This window comes from Triticum urartu, chromosome 3A (assembly GCF_056163025.1).
Source record: "Triticum urartu cultivar PI428250 chromosome 3A, HENAU_Tu73, whole genome shotgun sequence".
NCBI classification, from domain to species: Eukaryota; Viridiplantae; Streptophyta; class Magnoliopsida; order Poales; family Poaceae; genus Triticum; species Triticum urartu.
In genome coordinates, this window is record NC_141875.1 from 130,549,705 (window position 1) to 130,575,748 (window position 26,044).

A 26,044-nucleotide genomic window follows, 5' to 3' on the forward strand; every position below is an offset into this window, starting at 1 on the left:
CAGGATGTACATCTTTCGGCCTTTTAGCAACCCATTTAAATGTTGGGCTAATTTCCGGCCCGGTGTGTCTTTCAGCCTGTTGATGGCCCATAAATCTGATGGGCCATTTGTAGTCGGACCTGAGTTTCAGCCTTTTAGCGGCCCATTTAAGTGTTGGGCCAATTTCTGGCCCGGTGTCACTTTCAGCCTGTTGACGGCCCATAAATCAGTTGGGCCAATTGTAGTCGGACCTGAGTTTTGGCCTTTTAGCGACCCATTTAAGTGTTGGGCCAATTCCTGGCCCTATGTGCTTTTCAGCCTATTAACGGACCATAAATGAGTTGGGCCATTTGTAGTCAAACCTTAGTTTTGGCCTCTTAACGGCCCATGCCCTTCATGGTCCAATACCAGCCTGATTTCTTTTCGGCCTGCTAAAGGCCCACAACACAGTTGGGCCGTTTACAATACGACCTAACTTTCGGCCTCTTAGCGACCCATGCTCTTCATGGTCCAATACAAGCTCGCTGTCTCTTTCGGCCTGCTAAAGGCCTACAGTATAGTTGGGCCATATGTAGCCCAAACTTAGTAACGGCCTGTTAACGGCCCGTGAAATAAATTGGGGCCACCTGTTGCCCGCTTCGATGTCGGCCTGTTAACGACCCGGGAGGTAAGAGGGCCGACCATTAACTTTCGGCCTAGTAACGGCCCATTAACTTAATGGGCCCACTAAAGTTCGTTCATGTCTTTAGGCCAAATTAGATAATTTGAGCCCATTACGACGAGCAAAGGTATAGCATACAGGGAATAACGTTGCACATCCAGAATATATTACAGGAAATTACATCCACTGGGCAATCAAAGATTGATGCCGGTGCAAATAAATGAGTAGAACCTAACCATCTACAACGTCACAATCTGCAACCTCAGCACAGATGACGCCCATAAGCATGTGGGCAAGTTCTTGCTGCTTTGCCACACTGTCTCTGAAAACATTGATCAGTTGTTGTGTCGCACGACTCTGCACCTCTGATTCATCCACCATTTCCATTATTGCTTCAGCCATTAATTGGTTCACAAACATACATTTATTCCGTTGCATTCGAGATAGAGGATACTGAACAGATTCAGATGGCGATTTTGGCAGGCTTGTATTATTGATAGTGGAGAGTGTCTTGACCACTGCATCATAACATAAATTAGGACGGGAACCAAAGAGATTAATCATGAGTTATTGCCATATTATCTGGTCTAGATTTACTGGAAAGAAACAATGGGGTTGCCTTGCTGTTTTTAGAGTTTGTCTTCTTATCTTCAGCAGCCTGCACAAAATTAACACACTAGCATTGCTATCATTGGCCAAGTCAGATAATAGGAAAGCAACATTGACACAACGAACATTTGGGCAACTAGCCTACACCAAATTAACATAATATGGCACAGCTATCATCAGCCAGGTAAGGTAATACGAAAGCAACATTGACACAATGAATGAATGGGCAACCAGAGAAGCACTACAATTCAGTAATGTGCATGATATGAGATAGCACATTCATGCAGCTCAGTACGCAAAACTACCAGGCAGTTTTCCTTACAAAAATCAACATTGACGCCTTTAACATTTTGCTACAACTAATTTTAGATCAGATAAATGTTAGATTCACACCGATTAACAAAATACATGCTGATGTAAAAATATAGTGATATACAACAGGTACTTACATCAGCACTGGAGCACAGAGAATTCCCGCAAGATATTTTCCTCGAATACGATCCCAATGGAGGAAGTCTTGTATCGTTTAACCTTATTTTCTAAGAGAGAGACGGGTAAGAAACATGTAGAAAATATGATCAGAATGCTATAAAATTTCATGATGCGAGGATACGCACACGCTTCTTAGAATGGAGTTGACATTCTTTTGCCGGACTGGAGCGGACTAGTTCTTTGGCCACTGGAATCTGCTTATTATCAGTGGGAGTTGGGTTTCTCTGTGCTGGAGCAGTATCTATGAAAAATGGAGTTGGTTTATTATCTCCTGGCGTTTGGATCTTTTGCAAAGACCTGGTTTGTAACCCTTCAGATTCTAACATAGCCGTCTTCCCCTTGCATGCCTTATATAGAAGAATGGTGATTTAGTTATAAAACATGCTACAACAGAGATGGAATAGGTACTGAAGAATAGAAAGGCATGACATATTGACATGTATTCACTCCATCTGGAAATAAATGGATGGGTCTAGGCGTATTTCAGTTCTAGATACATCCAGTTTTATCCATTTCTGTGACATTTAATCCAGACGGAGGGAGTATGATGTAAGAGCTAGGGATACGACAGGACAACACAGTAAAGAAAACCACTGAAAAACCCACTACAGAACCAAAGTATTCAAACCCACTGATATGAGATAGTACACTCATGCAGCTCAGGATGCAAAACTACCAGGCAGTTTTCCTTGCAAAAATCAACATTGTGGCCTTTAATCATACATTTTGCTACAACTAAATTTAGATCAGATAAAGGTTGGATTCACACCATTTAACAAAATACATGCTGATGTAAAAATATAGTGATATACAACAAGTACTTACATCTACATTGGAGCACAGAGAATTCCTGCAAGAATCTTTCCTCATAAACGATACCATTGCAGAAAATCTTCTATATGTTAAGCTTATTTTCTAAAAGAGAGATGGGTAAGAAACATGTAGAAAATATGATCAGCATGCTATAAAATTTCATGATGCAAGGATACGCACACACTTCTTAGAATTGAGTTGACATATTTTTGCTGGACTGGAGCGGACTAGTTCTTTGGCCACTGGAATCTGCTTATTATCAGTAGGAGTTGGGTTTCTCTATGCTGGAGCAGTATCTATAAAAACTGTAGTTGGTTTATTATCTCCTGGTGTTTGGATCTTTTGCAAATGCATTGTTTGTAACCCTTCAGATTCTAACATAGTCGTCTTCCCCTTGCATGCCTTGTATAGAAGAATGGTGCTTTAATTCTAAAACATGCGGCAACAGAGAGATGGAATAGGTACTGAAGAATAGAAAGGCATGACATATTGACATGTATTCCCTCCATCTGGAAAAAAATGGATGGGTCTAGGCGTATTTCAGTTCTAGATACATCCTTTTTATCCATTTCAGCAACATGTAATCCGGACGGAGGGAGTATGGTGTAAGAGCTAGGGATACGATAGGACAACACAGCAAAAAACACTAGTTGAATGTAAAACTGTATGCTAGCGGAATATGTACAGAAATAACTAAGGCAACATACACGTGTATGATTGGGAAAATAAGATGGCATTGCAACAGAGCACTAGAACAACACTTCAATGTAAAAAAACATGGTATGGTAGACAGATGAAGTACATACTGATGAATAACAATGCATAAGATATTCAGAAGCATGATGTCCAAATTAAGCAGATGGCATTGCGATAGAGTAGAATGACAGTACTTGAATTTGAAAACATGTTATCATGAATGGAATATGTACTAAAAAACGGGAAGGCATGACATATTTACAAGCATGATTAGCATGCTAAGCACATGGCATTGCAACAGAGTAGATACACTCCAGGACATTATATGCATGTTGTACCCATATCACAGGCCAAGTTAGAGCAAGGACCTTGTGGGGTGAAGAGGATTCATCATCTTTCTGCAAGTATTCTGAAGAACTGCCTTTACATGTTCCATCATATTGGGTATCATTGACATCAAGTTTATTGGCCTTTACATTGCTCCGTGAGGTTCTTGTGGATATATCAGTGTGTGCAATTATATCTGACATGCATGGAAGACAACTAGTAGTTAGATTTATGTAATGAGTGCCTGTAGGAGATGACATAAATAGTAGGACTGGGGTTAACTAGCAGCAACAGGTCTCATAAACTAAAGGGAGAACATAGATGAAAGCTACAGAATATGTATCGTTTGTACTCGAGATTAACTAGATGGCACACAAAAGTATTGAAGAACAACATAGGAAATACTAGAAGTGGTATACTACTATAATCACCAGCCTGTGGGATAGCATTGGCTGATGGATGATAACTATGGAACAGTGTTACCTAAAGAACAAGTATCTTAGCTGAACTATGGAACAACGTTAACTCCTGAACAAGACCCGTAAGAGATCATCATGAATATACAGTGAAATGTGATGATCTATTTTCCATTCTTAGATGAATAACAAAGCCATCAATGTTGCACACAAGTAAGATGAGGGTACAACCTATCTGGCTGCCATCCATAGGAGTGAGCATCATGTGCTGACTTGTCGATGGCCCTGCAGTTGTTGTGGCTGTGCATGTTGGGCACGCGCATTCGATGCAGGGAACTGTTGAGTGGGGACTATAGCTCCCTTCTGGTGTATGCTTCCCTTGTTGGAGCAGCTGCGGTGAGTCAGAAGATGGTGTGTCTAAAGATGCAGATAACGCATAATGTTAAGAACGACATATCTCTTTGATCTGAAGAAATACACTAAGAGATCAACAACAAGGTATGAGAGTGGTCACACGTCTGTTGACTGAAGACTAAATTGGGGTCACACGATTTTATTTTATTTTGGTACTGTCCAATCTACGCCGGATGGCTGGCCGTCTTGTGCCTCCCGGCTGACACTGTTCGGAATCTTCCTCGAAGAGCCAGCGACCAATGGCAGAGCATCCTGCCTCCGCTGTCCGTGGCCCCGGCCAAAACCCCGCTCCCCGCCCCACCGCACTGCCGTGGTTGCGCCGCCCCCGGGCCAATCCACAAGACTCCCCGTCATCCAGATCCGGCGGCGGCAGTACCTTCAACCCACGCAACTCTAAAAGATAGCCATCTAAGCGCTGCTTCCACGGCGAACTTGCAGCCCCGCACCCTTATGTTAGACACCAGCGAACCGGCAGCCTAGGAGCTCCGCCGCCTCGAGGGGTGCTGCTTCCCATTGCAAATCGATTGGCCCAGAAAAAAATTCAGACAACTAACGCCTAAATAAAGTGATTTGAGATGAGGGTGCGACCTATCTGGCGGCATGGTGAAGTAGGCAAGTCCAGCTGCCGAGTCAGTGAGGCCGGCACGGTTGCGGTGGCGATCGGCGGCAGGGAAAGAGCGATGTCGCGATGGTCGATGGCTACGCCGAAGCAGCGCCAGGACTCTGGACGGATCCGAAGTTGGAGCCGCTCCGGCGCCGTGAACAACGGCGGGGGTGAATCGGCTCCGGTACGGTTCACGCGGCCGTCGTCGAGGCAACACCAGCAGCACAGAGTAAGAGGCACACGGCCCAGTGCACGACGGCAAATGGACAGCGTCTCCGGCATTAGGGAGGAGGGCGGCTGTGAAATTGGTGCAGTGGGGGGAGCCATGGAGGTGGGGCTGAGGTTTCGCGGCTCGGGAGAAGGGAGCTTCCCGGGGAGAAGGTGATTTGGCGCCCACGAGGTATGAATGGGGGCGGGCGGGGGAAATTGGGAGGGGAGTGGAACCATGTCTTACAGACACATTTGTCTGAAATGTGAGGGGGAGTTACAGTTCTACCCTTGCCTATAGGTTTCTCGGCTTGGGTCTGTGTACTGAGGGTCGGGGATAGTAGAGTAACTTTGCTTCTCTGGGCGGGAGCGATTTCGGGCGAGGAGGGCGTGTTTTGAACTACAGTGGGTGCGAGCGATTTCGGGCGAGGAGAGCGTGTTTTGAAATAGTGGGCGCGAGCTATTTCGGGCAAGGAGAGCGTGTTTTGCTGACCATGGTTTATGAATTACTCGGCACATGTCATTTCGGCCGAGGAGAAGGCGTGCTTGGATGAAGTTAAGAACCTACCCTCGATGTACAACGGGCCAATTGATGCGTGTCCCACATAGGACGGTAATTTCGCGTCTCCCATTTATTTGCTCAGGCGAATTCCACCGAGCAGAGAGGATGTTTGACGGCTCGTTCAAATTTTGGGAGAACGAGCATCCACGTCTACCTTACCAAGTCGATTCGGATCAAATTTTGAAATATTAGCTTGCCACTTCTTTTTTAGATGGAGAGATGATGCTCGGGAGTAATGTGTTTTTACATGCTCGTTGCTAGCGATTTACTATATGACAAATAGTTGACCCACTCAAAAACGCGAATCAAACCCAAAATGAAATATCTCGATTCAATGAAATAGCTCGTTCAGTAGGTCAAAATAGTGAACTAAATCCAAAATTGAACACCTCAATCGAGTAGCATGTTGTGCAGTATTATAGTACTCCATGAACATGTTGAAAGTCAAATTAATGAACTTGTTTGATATACGCATATATCCGTTCATGTGTGGATTGCAGACAACATGTTCTCCAATTTAAATATTTGAATGCAAGTTTATATTGAAACATGGTTTATATCAGTCTTTGATGCATAAAACGCGACCTCCCCCTCTCCCGAACTCCTGTTCTCTCTCTCTCTCTCTCTCTCTCTCTCTCTCTCTTTCTCGCCGACAATCTTCCATTCTGTCGCACGCATCCGACACAAAAACCTTGTTCGTCCCTCTCCCTTTCTCTCCATCTCTCTCTCTCTCTTTGTGTGTGTGTGTGGGGGGGGTCTTTCTAGTTTGCATGCATATATACACCATCTATAGGTCTCTCTCGCACACTATGTATAATACTCTAGCTAGTCCAAGCTAGATATCTTGGGTGCACTCATCGTACGCACACAGATTCCTTGGCTCTTTGCCTTTAACTCTCTCACGCACCACTATGTCGTCTCGGAGCTCTTTCCCCCTCTCTCAAACTCTCCATCCACCTGGGTCACACATACACATGCATATCTCACTCGCACTCAATAGGCCCATCTAAAACTCTATCTCTCCCCCTCGTTCCCTCTCCATCTCACACGCGCACACACACAATCTCATGCCCAACTAGCCAAGTATGATGGTCTCTCACTCAATTGTAGGCACACGCAGTCCCCCTATATGTATATGACTAGCTAATCTTAGTCTCCATCACAAACATGTGCATGGTCTATCTCGATTTCTCTCGGGGCATCTTTCTATCGCGCACGCACTCCCTCGATCTCCCACCCATATAGTCCCCTCATGATCTCGATGGGATCTCTCTATCACAAACACACCCTCTCTCCCTCCCCATGCGTCCATGCCATCCATGTGTCCCTCTCAACCTTTGTTCCTTGTTGGCCACACCTCTATTAGACATGTGCTACATGGGTGTCTCTCTCCATTGCAAACAATCACACACTAGCTATCTTCGTGTATCTCCTCGCCTGGCTTTTCCATCTCGGAGATGCATGCGTGATATGTTCGCATAAGAAACGAAAAAACACTCTCTCTCTCTAATTTATCGTTTGTTGTCACTTTCTCTTTCACACACATACTCTTTTTGCACACTTACTCATTCTGCTTCACACGCACTTGATCTGTCTCGACGGAGTCACTCTCCTCGGTCCATAGCATAAAGATTTATTGAAAAGTCAAACATCACAAAGTTTGACCATGTACGTGGAGAAAAAGAATTACATCTAGTACGGCAAACATATACCATTAGATTCACCATGAGATATAGTTTTGTATGATGTATCTTTGGTATTGTAGATACAAATAACATTTGCGTAAACCTGATCAAAGTTTCCAAAGTTTGACTTCTAAAAAATTTACATGCACTGCATTATCGAGCGGATGGAATATCTCTTTCCCCCTCTCAGCTATCTGATGCACCACTCAGCCTTATCGGGGCTCCTCAATCTCTCTCAAACTTTATTGGTCAGTTTGGTTCGTGACCTGACCCTCATGTCTTGATGGCCGGTACTGCCTGGTGTGGACATGAGATGTAAAATATTTCTGCCTGGCCAGGCTTGTGTGGTGCTGAAGCGTTTGGTTCATGCTTGGGCCAGGCAAAGCATCAATGTCCCATCAATCAATCCATGCATCAATTATTTAATGCTAATATCCATCCATGTTGCTGTTAGCCTCGTGGCCACACTAACAGGCACGACCAGGCATTCGAAATCGGTCGCCTGGGCCAGGCTACTTGCAGTGTCTGGAGTTCAGCCAGGCTAATTAAAGTGCAAGGGAACCCAGGCCAGGCGGGCTTTCTTTTTCACAGGGTAGCAACCAAACAAGCGTGCATGAAATCCAGCCACAACCCCAGGCCAGGCAAAAGATGCTCAGGACGCAAGCCAAACTGGACTTATATCTCCCTGGTTCACACATACACATGTCTCTCTCGCGCTATACATATAGACCCATCCAACACTCTCCGCGCTTGTTCTCTCTCCATGTGACACGCACCCCCTAAGTACCATAATCCCTCAATCCATCATAGGCGCAAGCACTCCCCCTCCTAAGTATGATTATCTCTTACTAGCCAACAGGAACACACGTATTGTCTTCTTCATCCATACGTCTATCTCGATATCTCTCGGGGCATCTTCTATCGCGCACACACCTTGTCACTCGATCTCCCACCCATGTAGTCCCATCACGATCTCCAGGGGATCTCTCTATGACAAACATACACTCTCTCCTCCCCATGTCTGCATTTTCTCCGTACGTCTCTCTCGACCTCTCTCCCTTGTTTGTCAGACCCCTCTTGGCCACGTGCTAGGGGTCTTGCTCTCTCGGTTCCAAACAACCACACACTATCTCCTCACCTTGCCTCCGTTGTCGAAGATGCATGTGTGATATGTTTGCATAAGACACGCACGCTTTTTCTCTACTTTTATCGTGTGTTGTCCATGTCTCTTTCACACACACACACACACACACACACACTTTTTTCACTCTCTCTCTCTCTTGTTAGGGACTCTATCACGTCCATAAGCATATGGATGTTTTGAAAAGTCAAACCTCAGAAATGTTTGACCAGGTATATGTGGAGAAAAACATTTACATCTGGAACGATCATTAGATTCATCACAACATGTACTTACTTCATACTATCATTTATCTTTGGTATTGTAGATATAAGTAATTTCTTTATAAACTTGGTCAAAATTTCAAAAGTTTGACTTAAAAAAATGTTGGAACTACATTATCGAACGGAGGGAGTAGCTCTTTCTCTCTCTCTGCTATCTCTCACGGGCCTCCCCTCTCACTCGAACTCTCTATACCGACGGATTATACGCTCACTGTATCAACATATAGCTCCGTATATTGTTTAGTTGACCGGTCAACCAATCCACATGCTGCCTTGTCAGCTCGTGTTCTGTATCTTCGTGTGCTGGCCCATGTGGCAGTGGGTGAAAATAAGTAAATTAGAGGTCCATCTGACACGCGGTGAAGTAAACAAAGTTGAAACCACTCGGGGTAGCACCCCGCATGCTAGTAAATTGAGGGCGCATTGAGGACAAACTTCTTGCGCGCGAAGGACGCACTCGCGCACAATTCACCACTGCACGGCGGCATGCACATCAGGACGCACTCGCGCACACCCAACACACAACACACACCAGCACACGTGTACACCAGCGTCATCGCCGGTTGAGATGGACGGCGAGGCAGCCAACAAGCGGAGGCGGCTCGAGCCAAAACCGCATCCGGCGAGCCTGGACTTCATCAGCAGCCTCCCCGACGACACGCTGCTCGTCATCATCGGCCTCCTCCCCACCAAATCTGCCGTGCGGACCGCCCTGCTCTCCCGACGGTGGCGCCCCCTCTGGCGCTGCGTCCCCCTCAACCTCACCGTCTACAGCTGCCTCTGCGACGGGGATTGCAAACGCATGGCCGCAGTCTCCAAGATCCTTTCATCGCACCCTAGGCCAGCCAAACGCCTTGACATCCGCATGTTCAGTACCAACTGTAAGGTCCAACCCAAGTTCGACGAGTGGTTGTTATCCCCCGCCCTAGATCTTCTCGAGGAGCTCAACTTTGAAGCTGGACGATGTCGCTCTCTGCCACCGTCCGTGCTCCGCCTCACGCCAACGCTGTGCCGCGCCAGCTTCAGCTCCTGCTATCTTCCCCAGATTAATGCCGCGCCCGCTCTTCTTCTCCCTCAACTCAAGCAGCCCGACCTCTTCGACGTTGTCATCTCGAAGAAGGCTATGGAGCACCTGCTCCGCAGCTGTACTGCGCTCGAGTACCTTCGTCTTAAGCAGATCCATGGGTTCATTAGCCTCCACATCGCCTCGACGAATCTCTGATGGATTTATGTGTCTTGTTGGCCCCGCAACAAGACATCAATTGGGAAGAGATCACTCTAGCTGTTCCACGTTATGGTAATTGAGAATGCGCCTTTCCTTGAGAGATTGCTTGTATCGGATCTAGAAGGTCCAACAAAAATCAGGGTCATTGACGCGCCGAAATTGACAGCGTTGGTGTACTCGTCTGCCAAATTCTCCGAACTCTTTATTGGATCCGTAATCGTTCAGGTACAACACTCATCTTCTTCTTCGTCTTCTTGAAATTCACATTTTTAAATTTCTTCTTGATGTATTTACGACCATCTTCCAGAAAATGATTCCCACAAGCTTGACCCAGTCCATGCACACAGTGAAGATCTTAGCACTAAAATCTATCGGCCCCAATCTGGATCAAGTTGTTGGATTCCTTACATGCTTTCTGTGCACGAAGAAGCTACTCATCGAGGTGAAACTTCTTTCCTATAAGTAAACGGTAATCACAACGTAGCTCAATTTTTTCATAATTTTCCCAAATTACGATGACAAGTGTAGTGTTAAAAACTGCATCTACGCACTGCACCGAAAGAAATGTTTTTAGTATTTTTTCTCACGTGATCACCTGCATCGTTTTTATGCTGTACTAATATAGTAGCCTAGGCTAGTCATAGTGGAAAGTAACTTAGACTACTCCAGTAACTCTATGGTTACCCTAAAAGCAAGTACTACCTCCGTCCTGGTTTACTCTTCCAATTTTGTAGTATCAAAATTTTACCATAGACTTAACTGACAAAATGTTAATGCATGTCACTAAGAACTATATCGTTGGATTCATATTTGAACATAATTTCAAATGGTGTAATTTTTAGTGACATGCATTGGCATTTTCTTAGGTAAATCTATGGTCAAAATTTTATACTAAATACGAGGTAGTATTACAAAAGTGGGCTATGTAGGCCAAAACATGTGCCAAATTCACTTGTGATGCATTTGGCATCTATGCCCCTCCATTGCTCACCTGGTGTCCCAATCTGGATCACCTACTTTGCTCCGGTGCCAAATTAACTCACGCAATGAAAAAACACTGCGTGGGAGAGAGAGAGAGGATGAGACAATAAAAAACACTTGTTTGGGAGAGTGATAGGCTGGTGTAGTTGGTTTGATTGATTTGTTTATACATGTGGGTCTATGTGCACAACGGTGCCAACTCTCTCACATCGCGAGAGCGGTGCCAAAATCTTTTGATTTGACATCAATGCGTGTTATGTGGCATACTTTTGCGAAGTATGGCATCGGCCACATAGTGGAAGGCAACAAATGCCCAAGCTCTTCACGTGCTCCTAGTTAAATGAGAGGAAACAGAAAGAGAGAGAGAGAGAGAGTGAAAAAATATCACTAGCCAGCCAACCCTATCGTATGAGCGAATGATATTGGTACCTCTTGATGACACAACAATCTTATGCAGCCAGCTGCTCTAATATGTTCTCTTCTTTTGGAGTTAAAAAAGACCCGAAAGTGAAAAATGTGCTGCACTATAACAATCTCATCGAATGCCTTGATCTCCATCTTACAGAAATTGATTTGATCGACTATCGAGGCAGCACATCTGAGATTAAATTGGCCAGGTTCTTTGTTCTGGAGGCAAGTGTGCTCAAGGTAATGAGGTTTGGCGTTCTCTGGCGCAACAATGAATGGTGTGCTGATCACCGCAAGCGTCTAAGCCTAAATGACAAAGTCTCCGCAGAAGCTGAATTTATTTTTGAAACATCAAGTGGCCAGAGACTCGAAAACTTATTTGCCCATTGTGACTTGTCAGGGCGGTGGATTTTAGTTTGTATGATAATGCTGCATCCACCTAAAGTAACGAAAGTTCTTACATAAACTTCCTAGCAATTCCCTCTTCGTAGGTGCAGCATTACCCCTAACATTTGTAATATCAGTTTGAAACTTGTAATATTGCCGTGTCCTATTCCCGCGTTTCAAAATCCTGCGAATCAAACAGGTCCTGAGTTGGTGATGATGTTGTGCCTCCCATCTTTCACCAATAGCCGTCGGATCTAGATCTGACGCATACAAACCAAGCTTCTCCATTTTTGCAAAAAGATGCCCGCACTTGTTCCCTATTTACAAACAACTCCTTGTCTCTCACAATCAGCCTCATCTCCTCCCCACCACATCTAGGAGTAGAAGGCCGTGGAAAAATCTAGCGCGATGGACGCTGCCGGAGCCGTCCACCCCCAATCTTGGTGTTCCGTGCAATGCACGGGCATCTACGCACGGGAAATTATGTCGAACAGGGCTAGTTGTAAGCAGGCTAGCTCTACAGCCATGATGATAGTGACTGCAGACGGTGAGGCTGACTATGGTATACCGAACACGGCGCCTATACTCAGGTGTCATCTCCGACGCAGGGTCTTGTCACTTCACTGTGAGGAGCAGCACGTAATAATTTGACCAATGGGTAGTACAATGCTAGTACTCCTATACTACTACATTGGTAGTACTACTACTAGTACTAGTAGCACCACCGTCTGGATTTAGGAGTACTACCACGTCCATCTGGATTTTAGTATTTGACTAGCAATATCTAGTAATGCATGTCACCAAAAATGTACTACTCTCTGTATAAAGAAATACATCGTGTTTTATTCCTATCGGCGAGAGAACTTAATGCTTTTTTGCTACTCCTAACTAGAGTACTAATAGGATTACATGCAATGAACTAAACACTGCATGTCATGTTTGGTAGTCTCAAGTCATTGAAAGCATGCACGTCCCACATTTCTCATTGGTTGATATGTCACGAAATAAGAAACAAGGAGGGAGTTAATGCACCGTGCCTAAGTATTTTGGGATTATTTGGTTTTCGTAAGGTGACTTACACAACATTTTTGTTTACATGCATTAACATTTTATTAGTTAAATCAAAGGTCAAAACTTGGCGCAAAATGCGAAGGGGACCAATAAACCAGTAAACATCAAACTTCTCTCGTTTGGCCCCAACTAGAGGTCTGGTGAGATGACTATACTGCACCGGCACAGAGGGGGACGCAGCTTCATTGACTTACGACAACTACCTTTGGGTGAATGACACGTGGCCCCAGGGGGTGGCTGGCCCACCTATCATACAGCCAAAGGCAGGTGCAGTAGAGGGCATAGGAGTAGTACGAAATCCTACGCACCTACGCACGCTAACCAAGGGCTGAGTGATCACTCGAATCGCAAGATCAGTTGACTAGAAGCTACGCTAGACCCATGGAGGCGATGAGCGCGAGCATCAGCCGGCTGTGCCAGATGGTCCACGACGCCGGCTTGCGGCCTGACACCGAGGAACGTCTCCAGGTAGTATTGCTTGAGGCCGCCAGGGCGAGGGGCCGCTTGGACGACAGCTTCGTCTCCTTGTTCGACGAGGTCCTCGTTGGTTTCCTCGACAAGTTCACCATCATCAAGAAGCTTGCGGATGACTTTGACGTAATCCTCCAGCCGACGCGCCCAGGCTCTGCGGTGCCCGCCACCCTCAACGGCCACTATGGTAACAACCTCTTCGACGCACTGGTGGCCTTGCGACTGCCCGCCGTCGCGCCGGAGAATGTCCACCTCGAGGTCGCACTCGCCGCGCAGCGCCTGGCGCAGCAAGACACCATCGACATAATCACCCACGTCTACACGCAAATCGTCCACAAGGACTACTACATGCAAGAGGAGGACGATAGGATGCTGGCCTTCTTGGAGCGCAGGGCAACCTTGGACGGCACTGTTCAGAAGCACATTGAGGTCGCCGCCAACGCCGCTGCTCCTCACACGTCGGTTGGTGACCCGTCGCACTAGGGCGTGAGGATGTCGTTGAACGTTGATGGATCCGTATGTATTTTCATCTTTCCGTCAAATCCATGTATTAGTATATGATACTACAGTAATTATCTTACCTTTCGCATCAACTTCATAATTTTCGTACGTACTCCATGCATGAACGGCGCCAGAACCAAACTTCTCATTACTCTAGGCAAAATCGTTATTTTCTATCTATCGGTCGCGCCATGGATCAGAACCAAATTTTACAAGTTACGAGTTCAAAAGGAAAAGCCTGCCGTGTTCGCGTCGCACCCCCACACGGTTGGTCCGGCACGCCGCTCAAGCGGGAATGCGTGCGGTGTTGCATTTTCACTTACAAGTGGGACCGTAGTTGAGCAAACCAACTATAGGCAAACCCCCACCCCGCCCACCACGCGATGGCTGAGAAAACAGGAGGGAGAAGAGATGGCTGTAGCATGGACTCCAAGAAAATTGGTGTCGGATGGGACTCGTGTGGGTGGCGTGTGCCGTACTGCTAGACGTGAATGCTAGTTATGGCCCATGCCACCCCACTATATCGAGCCTATATCGAGGTACGTAGAACAAATTTCCTGCAGTCCGTGGTCAGCCCTCCTCTATCTCTCTTCTCAGCCAGCCAGCGGATGCGCGGAGCCCATCGTCTGTTTGCTCACATGCAGCCTCACATGTCAGTGAACACGCAAGAGGGCCCACTGAACCTGCACATCTTTCACCTCGACGTGCTGGTGATGAAAAACAAATCCAATAAAGATCTTCGGTGGCCGCTTTTGGAGTTACCCAAGAGTAGTAAGATTCTATTTACAGTTTAACCCAAGATGCACATCTCGTGGCTTCAACTACCACTCTATTTTCTTTCATGACACGGCCTGGATGCTGGATGTCCCATGTGTCGGCAAAAGGAGGAAGAACCCGACCAAATCTTCGGTTCTGCTCTCGGATTAGACTAGTTGTGATAACTTAAAATTTTTATTGTGTATTCCCTCCGTTCCAAAATACTTGACTTCCATTTGTCCAAAAATGGATGCACCTATATACTAAGACATGTCTAGATACATATATATTTTGAAAAATAGAAGGCATGTATTGTGCAACGGAGGGAGTAGAATGGATGCAAGTTTTTGTATTAGGAAGAAGAGTACATCCATATATTGATAGAGCACAATTTAGTAGATGTTCTATCACTTTTAGCTAGCACAGACGCAAGATCGAGCCTCCGCAGATCAACAATGAATGCATCGAGAAGGCACTAATCCAACTTACAGGAGTAGTAAAATGTATTCTTGTGGTTCTTGTTTTCTTTGGTCTTGCTTTTCTAGTCAAAATTATCATTGGAGTTCGTGCAAAACGGAGGTGCGTTTGGGGTCGTGCGTTGGAGTTGGCCTTACAAGTGGGACCGCAGTTAAGGAAACCGACTATCGGCAAATCCCCACCTCACTCGCCGCGCGATGGCTGAAGTTAGAGAAACGAAGAGGTTGAAGAGATTGCTCTAGCACGGACTCCAAGAAATAATATGGTGTCAGATGGATGTCGTGGTGGTGGCGTGTGCCATACTCCTGGACGTGAATGCTTGTTCTGGCCCATGCCACCCTACTACTCCTACTACTTACTCCTACTATATATTACTAGTATCGAGGATTCGAGGTGCTGGTTACGTACAACGAACACATTAACATATGGCTACAGTAAAAACACCCCCCCGACGCGCGAAGCATGTGAAGCTAGTACAAATTTAGAGAAGCGACTCGAAAGCCATTCATAAATTTAGTAAGTTTATCACACGCATATCATTTTATTACATACAACAGGTCATCAACCCACATCGACAACGAGGATACATTATAAATACCAAAGTTTTCACCACACAACAAATAACAAGCAATGAAATGAACTTCAACTCAACCATTCCTCAACGTTGGAAACGCTTGCTTTGAACCACAAGTGATTCTCTGGGACGGGCCATCGATTGTCGATCTGGAAACCAACGCAGGACTGATCATCCAGGCTGAAGCGGCCTACTATATCAGTACCAGGGTAGGGAACCACCCAAATGTCCGAGGTATAGACACAATTGCTTCTCATAAATGGTATTGTTAACGTTGTGTCAACATCGGTTGGATCGCCTTTCACCATCATCGGATAGTTTTGTCCAAGGAAGAGCGAGCTTTCTCTAAGACTATCAATTCTGTACCAGGGAGAAGGAGTTGGCTCTAGCACACTAGTATCCATCCCGAATACCATGCAACGGGTGTTGGAATAGGTCCGGAGAGTGCGACCATGGGAGACTACACCTGCTACCTTAGCAGTAACATCATCAGTGGGCTGTATACACACAAGAAGAGGTGATCCATCGGAATTAGTTGCCAGGCGCCACAGAGTATATGGGCGCTGCTCGTCCTCATGCTCGTGATCATCACCATCGTCATCTCCCCCTTGGTTATAATTTTTTTTCAAGTATAGGTGGTGAGATGTTCACGGGACCTTGGAAACACAAGAAGAAGGTTAATTAGTAAAGGGAAACTTGCTAACCCGCATGCATGTGGATGAAACAATTATAATTACGGTGGAAGACAAACGTACCGAAACTATGAGGATCCCATGCAAAAACAGTGCCACTAGTGGTGGCAGCAAACACAAGGCCCTCGTATTGAATTGCATCACAGTACTCATCCGTGTACAGAAACTGATTTTTGAGCAATGTCCATCGAGTCGAACCACAAAGGACGGCAACAAGCTTGTCGAAGATAGCAACAACTTGATAGTTGTTGTAATTCGAAGAGTGGTTGGGAACTCGACAAATTGCTATCTTCCGTAGAAGACAGTCACAATGATCGTATTTGAACGTGCGTACAATACCAGTGTGCTCAACCTCTGGGCAGTGTTCTGAGATTTTTGGAAGTGGAACCCGGTCATGAGTGTAGACATTCACAAGTTCCCACTCACAGTTGGACCCATTGTAAACAACCCAATCTCCATTTGCGCCCGCCCAAGCCTTGCCCTCAAGCGATGGCATCTTAACATCATACATATCATTATCAAGCGGCATTAACTGGCACAGGGCAAAGCCTCCGTCGTGCCGGCGCCAGTCATCAGGGTCACGGCGAAGAAGATAGGGGAGATCAAAACGCTCCTTGACTCTTGGGTTCTTTGTAATGATGTTATTAGTTGAGTCGAGAATGGGCTTGAATGAACCTGCCATGCTACCCAGGGTGATGACGTTGCACCGATCAACGAGTTCCTCCACCACATCACCTTTCAGATCGGGGCAAGAACAACGTGGTCGTTTCTGGCCTGTTCCCTCCATGGAGAAGACGATCAAACAATGGCAGAAGAAAGGGTGAAGGGCTGAAGGAAAATGGAGGAGGGAGAGGAAGAGCGTGCGACAGCAGTTCCAAATCGAGAGGGAAAGGCGAAGAGTCGGTGGACGGTTGCGAGTTTGCCACGGTTCACGAAGAGGCGCCCCGGCCTACACGTCCGTTCGGAAATACTCCTACTACTCGCCGTCAACTCACTGATATGTTGGAACGGGACCACATGTCAACGAAACATGGTGTGTAATTTCTCGTGCAAAATGCGATCTGGCCGCGTTGGCCCGAGGTGCCACATTAGTTATCGACCTTTATTTTTTTAGTGGAGTGCCGATCAGTTTTGAAGCACGACTAACTGGTACTGTACGCAGAGAAAATATAAACTACTCTACCACTACCCCACCTCCAGTACTAGTAGTATAAAAAAGATATATAGGCTGGAGCTTCAGCGCTTTCTTGCTAAGGGCTGCCCACTTGCTTCTCACACTACCACCCTCTCTCCAGATCTAAAAAAGACGACCCCTCTCCCCCTCCTCACCGGTGGTCACGGATCCACCGGGGAAGAAAAGGACGTGCAGCGTTGACGCACTCGTCGTCGGCGAGCGAGGTCATGCACTGAAGACAAGGCCGTCCTCTCAGACCTAGCGCCCGCGCAGGATGGCATCCATCCCCAAGCTCGCTGCCGTAGTGTGTGCGGAGGACGACGACCACGAGCGAAGCCACTTCCCGCCGACTCTCAGGTATGCTACCTCTTTTCGAGCCATAACCTTGTTCTATTGCCCCATCTGCTACGTCGTTGCATGTGGATCTTTTTCCACTCCACCATCTTCCCAATTTGCTATCCTCTACTCTGCTGGCCACACAGACAAAAACCATAATTTGCACTATTAAAGGAAACCCTACTTCATGCAGACTAATCCATGTCTGGGTTGAATAAGGAAAGGAAGGGAGACTGTACTGTCCAAGAGAGTAGGCATCGAACCCGCATCTAGGTTGAAAAGGGGAAAATCAGTAGCTAAGGAACGAGTCTCGTGTCTCTTGGTTGAAGAAGGGTAGAAAGGCATGACAACGCAATAGAGAATGACCAGGTCGATCGGTTTGTTGTCCTCGATAGGAAAAAGGTAGCTAAAGAGAACAAAAATGGGACGTAATCCACATATGCTGCCTAGATATTTGTTGCTCTGGGCAACCATACCTCCCTCACCACTCTACGTCCCTGGAGGTACATCGTACTGGTGCGCCCACTGTCCGAATGGGCCTCCCATGCTCTTATTGCCACTTTTTTTGCTGTTAGTATAACGCCAGCAGTCAAGTCAAGCAATGCTACTGCTAAAGTGATGCCACATTTAACTAATGCCGCTCTCAGTCTAATGCCACCCATAAATTTAAGCAATGCCATTTAATGTCACTAGATTATTTCAGGGTTAGCTGTTGATTGTGGATGTATTAAAGATTTTTCAGCTAAGGCATTCTAATGCTATTGCACAGCCAGTATACCAACGATGAAACTTGTTACTACCTTCAGATTTTTAAACTGTTAATGCTTATAGATTACATACCTCACTTTCATGAGATAAGTTAATTTTTTTGTACAGTGTCACCAAAATGCCAAGGCGCTGATGTCATTTTATTTTGGTTAAACTGCATAGACAATTATGAAGACAAGAGGAAAGGTCAAGAGTGGGCACCTCCTCCTCCAGCTGTTCTCTTGAGGAGGTCTGTATGTTTGTCTCTAATGCGTGTCGACTACATACCTGACATCATGATGTAATGTTAAGTCATTTCCTTTTGTACAGTGTCACTGAATTTTCAAGGCGGTGATGGCATTTCATTTTAGTAGAACTGCACAAAATTTGCTTAAAAGAAGAGGAAAGGTCAGGAATGGCTCACTTTTCCAGAAAAAACTATGTATGCCTTCCTGACATCAGCCGTTGTTGCTTTATTTATTCCTTCAAACAGGTGGTTAGAAACAGTCTTGCTACCTTTTCCCATTAAGAAATTGGAATGCTTATATTTGTGAGTCTATGCTTCAACTAGTGCCACTTTTAGAGTAATCACACTTTCAATATCTATGCAAACAGGGATGCTCGATTTTAGTGGAACTGCACAAAAAGTCCAACTGGTTCAACATTAGGAGCATGTTTTTTCCAAACCTTTATATCCAATTGGTGGCACTATGAGCTGTTCATTACGAAGGTACATGGTTTGCTACTATCTTGCTACTCTTTTTGTACTGTCATTAGATAGTAATACTAGTGGTTTGCATGTGAATTTATTGGCAGGGTGGACCTACATTGGAGGTGCAAGACATGATTCAATGATTGGATGCTCAATTTCGGTTGTATCGATTTCACCTCTTCCATCACTGCGAACATGGATATCCTTGGTCTGATGAAGAATAGACGCTATATTTCTGCTCTGAACCAGCAAATCAATTCAGTATGAAATTGTCCAGGGCAAAACATAACTGTATCAGATTGTCCAGTGCAGAACATGACAGATGCTAAGCGGAAGAGACATGTTTAAACTGAAAATACAAGGTGTGGTATATGTTTACTAGCTACTTGATATTTGTGGAGACAGAGATGTCTGCCCATTGCTATTTGGCAAACAAACAAACTGCCCGCAATTTTGGTTGAACTGCACAAGAGAATAGTATAGTCACTGCATGCAGTGCCATTTGAAAATAGACACAGAAAGATTGGATAGTCACTTCATGGACTGCAAAAAAGTAGTACTGTACTATTTATTGTCCAACATTAGGTGCCTCATTGCTTTGGTCTGATTATACAATGGGCATCATTTTGCCTAAGTTAAAGTTTGTATTCCGAAAATAGTCTCGCCGTGTGATCGAGAGAAGACCAAATCATATTGCAGTAGATGTTCCTCCATCATGCGTGGTTCATTCTCATGGTTCCAGCTGTTGGTGAAACCACTTACGTTTGCAAGAGGAATTGTAGACTTCACAAACAAATTTGTCTTTCAGTCTGTACTGAATGTTGGCCAAGAGAAGCATCCATGTTAGTAGGAAGAACAAATGTTTTTTTTCCAGATCTTTGCTTTTGGAGATACATATTTGTATATGATCTGTGAATCATTGAGATGCATTAACATGTTGATCTTATGTATGGGAATCGTACTAGTTAGTTTTAGTTGCGACGCAAGATCCGAAGTGGCTGATCTTTGCTTTTGGAGCTACATATTTGTATATGATCTGTGAATCATTGAGATGCATTAACAGTTACTTATTTCTGTTCGTTCAGTGTTTACAAGTTACTGATCGATCACTAGCTAGCCTACAAATGCGCTCCTGGCAGTTTTATTTGCGACGCAAGATGCAAAGTGACAGTTTTTTGAATAAAAATGCCTACCTCTGAAGAAACTGACAGGCTACACTATCGATCCTACACGGATAAAAATGCCTTCCTCTGAAGAAACTGACAAGCTACACTATCGATCCTACACGGATAAATAGCGGATCACGCACGTACTACCTCCTTTCCGGTTTGTAGGGCTCAATTCAAGAAACGACCTACTCGATCCTACACGAATAAATAGCGGATCACGCACGTACTAGTACCTCCTTTCCGGTTTGCAGGGATTAATTCAAACCTCTCACCAACCAAGGTACTCCCTCCGTCCGGGATTTATTAGTCCCGTGAGCAAAGCAGCAAGACCAAGGCATGACAATAATTAACGGCATGCAGAAGTTTAAGCCTAATTAATTCCAGCGATTTAAGTGGCTGCATGCGTGCCCTCGGCTGCGACTCGTTGCATGCTGCTTCGCGAACTGCCTGCGAGCGATTCTGAGTGCCTGCATGCAGCCGGCCGTAATTAAGGCAGCTAACTGATGCGAAAAAACATACGCTTTAAATTCGTGGAATCATTATTGACAAGGAGGGAGATGATTCGAGTGCACTCATTTGACCGCCATGCCGGCGTGCGACCCAGACGGGACGGGACGACACAGTCATAATTTTAGTTTCTCTAGTTTTCCACGGCTAGCTAGCGCGCTAAGCCATTATGCATTGAATTCCGATGACCGTCGCGCTACCTTCCGCCTATAAGTACTGTTTCCCGGCCTTCTCAGGTGCCACCGTGACCCAACTCGCCATATCCTCATAAGCCCCCACCGGCCCGACGTCGATTGCCACGTCCGCGGTAGGCGACGCCGGAGGCGGTCACCGCCGAAGGCGGTCACCGCCGGAACTAGTATTCGGGTTTTCACCGGAAGGCAGACGGAGGGAGGAGGCATTCTATCTGTCTTTAGATGGCAATGCGGAGATCGAGGAGTTGTTGGAGCGCGACCGCATGGCGGAGGAGCAGGAGTTGTTGGAGCGCGACCGCCTGGCGGAGGAGCAGCGTATCGCCGATTTGCGCCGCCAGCGGGTCATGGAGCAGCAGCGCACCGACGCTCTGAGTCGCGAGCAGAGCGCCCACAACTGGGCCGACTACGTGGAGGCCGGCGCCCGGCAAATAGCCCTGGAGGATGTCGGGCACGCACGCGTTTGCGACGCCAATTTTTACTACCAGCTCGTCAAGTGGGTTTCCCGCTTGGAAGACGAAGCTTCGGTGGACCACGCCGGCATGGAAAGGGCCAACGCGCGCGGGCAACGCGCCCTATCGCACCTCTGGAAAGTCTGAGGCAAGGCGGAGGACGCCGGTGCCGGCGTTTAGCATGGACAGCAGATGGCGGCCGACATCGTCTAGTTAGCTAAGAGTAAGTTAGTACTTGTATGCTACTAGAGTGTTAGTGGGAGTAGATAGTTAACTTGGCTATGATGGTTGTCAACGTGGAAGTTCAGTACTCTATATGTTGATCAGACCTGTTACATTGCTCTGAATGTTGAACTTTCCATTTGAACATATGGAATGGGCTATTATTTTTTTAAATGGGTTGTTTTTGTCCTCCACGGTTTAGAGGCTGACTTGTGGGCCTAGCAAGTTGACGCGTACACAATCAGGAGATGATTGTACGTGGAGAGGATGACAACAGGGACCTGCCAAGGTCATGGCAGTACGCAAGCAAGTGCCTCCTTATTTCCATCCAATAAAAAATGCTCCTCCCAGTGGATTTCTGACATCTGGGTCCCATGCCATTGTCAACGTAGTCAATAAACGAGAGAATTGCACAATGAGCGGTTGACACTAGGGACCCAGCAGCTCGCCCAGTTATTTTTGTTTTGGGTTAATTTGATAAATGCCACTCCAAATCTGGTGTATCCGAGAAATGCCACTGCAATTTCCAAACTTTGAAAAATGCCATTTCATGCCATTTCTAGTGGCATTTTTCGAAGTCTGGAGTGGCGTTTTTCAAAGTTTGCAAACTGCACTGGCGTTTTTCAAAGTTTGCAAAAATTGCAGTGGCATTTTTCAAAGTTTGGAAATTGCAGTGGCATTTTTATGAATCGCCATAATTGGAGTGGCATTTATCTAATTTGTTTTTGAGACGGAAGCAGGGTGTCAACTTGGCTGTGGGGGACACTCTGGCCTGTCTAGACAGCCTTTTCTTTTATGTTTACCACAGACCAGCCCAGTAGTTTTTTTCTTTTTGAAAATGGCTAGCCCAGTTCTTTTGTGATTTGTCAAGTAAGTCGTTCAGGCCTGTTGGACTACAAATCTTTCAAGACGAGGAGAGCTTCATTCGGCTGGCCGAGAAAATGGCCTATCAGTAATGAGAAATGGGCTGTACATTTTTAAAACACATCAAACCGGCAATTATTTTCGAATATCTTTTTTTTTCATTTCGAGATTTTAAATTGCATTGATTTTTATGCGTGGACAATTTATTGGATTTTATATTGATATACATTTATTCTTAAAATCAGTCTGAATGTGACTCGAAATTTCAGGATTAAAATCAGTTCAGACCACACCGACATATGCAAAATTTCGTATAATTTTTTAACCGTGGCCACAATATGGGCTGTAATGCTAACATAAAGAATATGGGCTCCAAAAAAACCCGTAAGAATTAGCAAATGGGCTGTAAATTATTTGAAATAATGGCGGATGGGCTGTATGCTGTTTTCCACAGATTTGAGGCTTTCCACAGATGGCATGTATACTGTTGGATGTCCATCCAACGGCCGTCGTGCTTCTTCAATCTCTGCTCTTCCTGCTCCAGCCGCTCAAACAAGCGCCGGCGGGACTGCATGCTCCCTCCTCCCCGCGGCCGGCTGTGCTGCCGCGCAGGCCTCACCGCCCCACCGCCCCACCGTACTCCCATCGCTGGCCTAGCCATCCCTCTACTCACCCAGACCTGCTGTTATTCTCCGGCGACGGCAGACGAACCAGTAAACCCTCATAGAGTCGTACTCCCCTCCGTGTGGGAAACAAAAACAATGGCAGAGTCTTCCCTGCCTCCGCGTCGTTCCCTTCCTAGGCCTCGTCGTCGTCCACCGCCCTGGTGCTCTCGGCGTGGCGTGGTCAGCGTGGTCAACGACCGACATGCATCTGAAGTGGACTGTACGTGGAGAGGCTGACAGCTGGGTCCACGACCGCACGCAAGGAAATGCCTCCTTATTACGCACAAAATAATGATTTCCTCCACTTGATATCTGGGACCCACTGAAACGGCCTCTGTATTTCACGAAAAAAATGTTACCGCCGCTGACAGCTTGGACCCACCAGCTATATCTTCGCACGCAAGGAAGTGCCTCCTTATTACGCACAAAAAAATGAATACTCCCCCTGCTAGCTGGGACCCAGTATAGTGGGACTACTAAGTTGACGGGGACGAAGGGCTTTGTCAACTTAGTCAATATGCACGATTCTAGCTCGACTGACCGTACGATGTCCATCCAATGGCCGTAGTGCTTCTTCAACCTCTGGTCTTCTTGCTCCAGCCGCCCAAAGCAGCGCCGGTCGTGCCGCCTGCTCCTGCCTCCCGTGGCCGGCTGTGCTGCCGCGGAGGCCTCACCGCCCCCATACTACTCCCACCGCTGGCCAGGCCATCCCTCCACCCCACTCACCCACACCCCCTGTTATTCTGCGGCGACGGCAGCGCAGCCGAACCAGTGAACCCTCGTACTCCTCTCCGCGTGGGCATCCACTGCCGCGTCTTCCCCGGCTCCGCGTCGTCCCCTTCCTAGGCCCCGCCGTCGTCCACCGCCGTGGTGCTGTCGGCGCGGCGTGGTCAATGTGGTCAACGACCGAATTCCATCGGAAGAATACTGTACGTGGAGAGGCTGACAGCTGGGTCCATGGCAGCCGCAAGGAAGTGCCTCCTTATTACGCGGAAAATAATTATTCCTCCAACTGACAGCAGGGACCCACCGGACGCCCACCAGTATACCGCGAAAAAATGTTTGCCCCTGACTGCTGGGACCCACCTGACGGGCCACCGTATTTCGTGAAAAAAACATTCCCCTGCTATCAGCTCGGACCCATCGGAAGTGCCTCCTTATTACGCACAAAAAAATGAATACCCCCTGCTAGCTGGGATCCACCTTGGTGGGAGGCTGACTTGTGGGCCTACTAAGTTGACGGGGATGGAGGGCTTTGTTAACTTAGTCAATATGCATGATTCTAGCTCCAGTGTCCGTACAATGTCCATCCAACGGCCGTAGTGCTTCTTCAACCTCTGGTCTTCTTGCTCCAGCCGCCCAAACCAGCGCCGGTCGTGCCTCGTGCTCCTGCCTCCCATGGCCGGCTGTGATGCGGCGGAGGCCTCACCGTCCCCTACTACTCCCACCGCTGGCCAGACCATCCCTCTACTCACCCACACCCCCTGTTATTCTGCGGCGACGGCAGCCTCACATCGCAGCGAATCAGTGAACCCTCGTACTCCTATACGCGTGGGCATCCACTGCCACGTCTTCCCCGACTCCGTGTCATCCCCTTCCTAGGCCTCGCCATCGTCCACCGCCGTGGTGCTCTCGGCGCAGCGTGGTCAATGTGGTCAATGACCGACTTCCATCAGAAGAGTACTGTGCGTGGAGAGGCTGACAGTTGGGTCCACGGCCACAGCAAGGAAGTGCCTCCTTATTACACGCAAAATAATTATTCCTCCACCTGACAGCGGGGACCCACCGGATGGGCCACCGTATTTCGCGAAAAAAACATTTGCCCCTGACTGCTGGGACCCACCAGCTACATCTTCACACGCAAGGAAGTGCCTGACAGTCGGGACCTACCTGCTCGAAGCGTACGTAGCGTTGTCATTCTGGTCGCGAACGTGTACGCACATATATATTGGTTGATGTAGAGGCGCGCACGTGTCGTAGTAGAGGCGCACACGTAGCATGTACATGTACGTACAGCGGCCAGGGTGCAAGAAAGAAAATACGGCCACGTATGTGTACATACGGGAGGGGTCTTGAATGCCTACTCGCGCATACGTACGGCCAGGGCTCGTGTACATGGCTAGGTCGGAACGGAGAAACAGCATCGTCGTCGTGTTCATGGGGAGGCAACGGAATGCGTCGTTTTCATGGGGAGGCAACGGAATGCGTCGTGTTCATCGGGAGGGCTTGGACAGAATAGGCGATGGAAACGAGGCCTGGCGTACCGCAGAACGGAGGAAACAGCCTTGTGTTCGACCGGCCACGTTCGAAACAGGATCCTGTTCATCGGGAGGGGTCTGGCCTACCGCAAAACGGAGGAAATGGACCTCCTATGGTCGAAACGGGGGTCCTGTTCATCGGGAGGGGTGTGGCATACCCCAAAACGGAGGAAACGGACTTGTGTTGGAGCGCTATGGTCGAAACGGGGGTCCTGTTCATCGGGAGGGGTGTGGCGTACCGCAAAACGGGACTCCACGGGATACTGTTCATCTCCACCGTCGACCCCCTCCAGCCTCCACGAGCTACTGTTCATCCACCGTCGACCTCCTCTAGC